The sequence below is a fragment of the Lutra lutra genome, chromosome 18 (assembly GCF_902655055.1).
Source record: "Lutra lutra chromosome 18, mLutLut1.2, whole genome shotgun sequence".
In the NCBI taxonomy this organism is placed as follows: domain Eukaryota; kingdom Metazoa; phylum Chordata; class Mammalia; order Carnivora; family Mustelidae; genus Lutra; species Lutra lutra.
Genome location: NC_062295.1, coordinates 10,320,519 through 10,324,342, shown reverse-complemented (window position 1 = coordinate 10,324,342; position 3,824 = coordinate 10,320,519). Strand labels below are relative to the sequence as shown.

Below are 3,824 nucleotides of genomic sequence, written 5' to 3'. Positions count from 1 at the left end.
AAACAAGAATAGAACTTTTTTTAAAAAGCAAAGCAGAAATAAAGGCACACTTATGCTAAGAACATACAGACGATTTCTGGGAAGATGTGTTCAAAGCCTTCATGACCCTCCGGAACAGGAAGTGGCAGGGGAGAGACACTGCTTTTCCCTGTATGCTTCTGAGTATTGTTTTTTTAAACCATCTGTATGCTTCAACTATTCAAGGATAGTAATTGATTAAAGTGTCTTTAAAAGCAAAGAAAAAGAGAAGGGGGGATGGACGAAGGGCAGATGAAACAGAAAAGAGAGAGCCTCAGACAGCTCAGAAATCACGACCTGAGCTCCATTCCCCAGCACCGCCATGATGAATCCTTGACCTTGACTAAATCATTCCCCTTCTTTGGGCCTCGGTGTTTTCATCTGGAAAACAGGTCAGCAGAATTCGATGCTCTCTGAGGTCCCCAGCTCTAAGAACCGTCTGCAATATTCGCTGACAGAGCTAATTGCTCAGGCAGAACTTTCTTTCAAATGAAAGCAGTAATTGTCCTGGCTTCCCACAGCAGCCTAGGATGTTACCATCATAATATGAGATGGCTTCCTCTTTATTAGAGTTATCTTGGGAATCTGGCGCCTTACACGGTATAAAATGAATCATAAATAACATATTTGAAAATCATGTCGAGTCAGGTGATTTTTTTTAAGATTGTATTTATTTATTTGACAGACAGAGATCACAAGTAGGCAGAGAGGCAGGCAGAGTGGGGCGGGGGAAGCCCCGCTGAGCAGAGAGCCTGATGTGGGGCTCGATCCCAGGACCCTGGGATCATGACCCAAGCCGAAGGCAGAGGTTTTAACCCACTGAGCCACCCAGGAGCCCCAAATAAGGTGATTTTTTATAAGAGGCGCATTTGGGTGCCTGATCAACCCTGCACCCTGTTGAGAGAGAAGTCCTCAGTTGGACCCAGAGGCTTGACCCAGGAGGATCCAGTCAATCATCACGTTGCCCAAGGTCAGTTAGATTTCTCCTCAGGAGCTTGAGCTAAGAAACACAGATGAGGCGGGAGAAGAGTCCATTGCATTGATAACGCTGAGGAGACCAGACTGAAAGTTGCATGAGGGCAGGAACTGTGGTAGTCTACGCTCCATGCCCAGCGCTCACCACCATTCTGGCACGTACTAGGTGTTCAATAAAGATTAATTGAAAGAAAAGCTAATCACCAGAGGGAGGGTCTGTAACCTCTGACAGATGGAGATTCCCTGGTACCACCCAGTTCCTTTCCTTTGACCCAAGTAGATTTTTAGCTTGTCTTGGGATTTTGTGGGATTTTAAACTTTCTTTTAAAACCTACTTACAGGGGCGCCTGGGTGGCTCAGTGGGTTAAAGTCTCTGCCTCTGGCTCAGGTCATGATCTCAGGGTCCTGGGATCGAGCCCCGCATCGGGCTCGCTGCTCAGCCGGGAGCCTGTTTCCTCCTCTCTCTCTGCCTGCCTCTCCGCCTACTTGTGATCTCTGTCTGTCAAATAAATAAAATCTTTAAAAAAAAATAAAACCTACTTACAAAATAAAAAATGAAAATAGAATAAAATTTAAAAATAAATTAAAAAAACCCTTACAGCTAAGCTAATTTGAACAGATTTGGTTTCTTCATCCAAAAGAACTTAAGATGGGTGTTCTTTTTTTTTTCTAGACATACGAATCATTTTCTTTCTTGAGATTACTTTCTTTTAATTAAATACTATCAAAATTCACAGTAACGTGTTCCGTGGTTCAGTTCACTTCAGCAGACGTGTACTGAGCTAGAAACTATGCGACGGCTCAAAGATGAATGGGACAATTGTCCCTGCCACCCAGATAACACATTCGGATGGAGAAAGACAAGCATACAGTCAAACCATTCAAATAGTAGGTTATCTGAAAGAGAAGGTGTTTTGTTTTCTTTTTTAAGAATTTATTTATTCATTTGAGACAGCGCAAGAGAGAGTACAAGCAGGAGGAGGGGCAGAGGGAGACGGAGAAGCAGACTCCCCGCTGATCAGGGAACTCCACAGAGGGCTCCATCCCAAGACCCCCAGGATCATGGCCTGAGCTGAAAGCAGACGCTTAACCCACTGAGCCACCCAGGTGCCTCTGAAAGAGAAGGTTTAGGCAATGCACTGTGGGTATAAATGGGAGAAAGTGATCAATATTGGGGAAGGCCTCACAGAGGAGAGGACCCAAAGATGGGCTTTGAAGAATAAGCATGATGTCCCAAGGAAAGGGGATTTGGGACAGAGACAAATCACTTTATTTTTTTTTTCAATCATGTTTATTTTCCTATTATTGAGTTGCCTCTAATTTTTTATTATTAACATACAACGTATTATTTATTTCAGGGGTAGAGGTCTGTGAATCATCAGTCTTACACAACACACAGTACTAACCACAACACATACCCTCCCTAGTGTCCATCACCCCATCCCTCCTATACCCCTCCACTCCAGCAATCCTCAGTTTGTTTCGGGAGAGTAAGAGTCTCTTATGGTTTGTCTCCCTCTCTGGATTCATCTTGTCTCATGTTTTCCTCTCTGCCCCTAGGATCCTCTGCCTTGTTTCTCAAATTCCTCTTATCAGGGAGATCATATGATAATTGTCTTCTTCTGATTGACTTATTTCACTTAGCATAATAGCCTCTAGTTCCGTCCACATCATTGCAAATGGCAAGGTTTCGGCGGGGGGTGGGGGGGTGGGGGTTGATGGCTGCATAATATTCCATTGTGTATATATATCACACCTTCTTTATTCATTCATCTGTTGATGGACATCTACACTCTTTCCATAGTTTGGCTATTGTGGATATTGTTGCTATAAACCTTGGGATATAGGTTCCCCTTCAGATCACTACATTTATATCTTTGGGATAAATACCCAGTATTGCAATTGCTGGGCCATAGGGTAGCTCTGTTTTCAGCTTTTGAGGCACCTCCCTACTGTTTACCAGAGTGACTGCACCAGCTTGCATTCCCACCAACAGTGTAGGAGGGTTCCTCTTTCTCCACATCCTCTCCAACATCTGTCATTTCCTGACTTACTAATTTTAGCCATTCTGCCTAGTGGAAGGTGGTTTCTCTTCGTGGTTTTGATCTGTATTTCCCTGATGCCGAGTGATGTGGAGCACTTTTTCATGTGTCTGTTGGCCATCTGGATGTCTTCTTTGCAGAAATGTCTGTTCATGTCTTCTGCCCATTTCTTGATTGGATTATTTGTTCTTTGGGGGTTAAGTTTCATAAGTTATTTATAGATTTTGGATACTAGCCCTTTATCTGATATGTCATTTGCAAAGCTTTGCGCAGTGGCAGTATCGTAGCCAATGAGGTTTATCCGAGGCGCGATTATTGCTAATTGAAAACTGATATGTCATTTGCAGATATCTTCTCCCATTCTGTCGGTTATCTTCTGGTTTTGTTGACTGTTTCCTTTGCTGTGCCAAAGCTTTTTGTCTTTTTTTAAATTTTTTTAATATCTTAATTTTATTTTATTTTTTCCAGTGTTCTGCAAAAGCTTTTTATCTTGATGAAGTTCCAATAGTTCATTTTTACCCTTGCTTTTCTTGCCTTTGGCAATGTTTCTAGGAAGAAGTTGCTGCAGCTGAGGTCGAAGAGGTTGCTGCTTGTGTTCTCCTCAAGGATTTGGATGGATTCCTGTCTCACATTGAGGTCTTTCATCCATTTTGAGTCTATTTTGTGTGTGTGCTGTAAGAATATGGTCCGGTTTCATTCTTCTGCATGTGGCTGTCCAATTTTCCCAATACCATTTGTTGAAGAGACTGTCTTCTTTCCGTTGGACTTTCTTTCCTGCTTTGTCAAAGA

The 3,824-nt window shown here is 42.8% G+C and overlaps 1 pseudogene; it reads left to right on the top strand.

Annotated features, from left to right (window-relative positions):
* Positions 1-3,296: 3,296 nt before the first annotated feature.
* Positions 3,297-3,467, top strand: LOC125091198 (uncharacterized; annotated as a pseudogene).
* Positions 3,468-3,824: the final 357 nt, after the last annotated feature.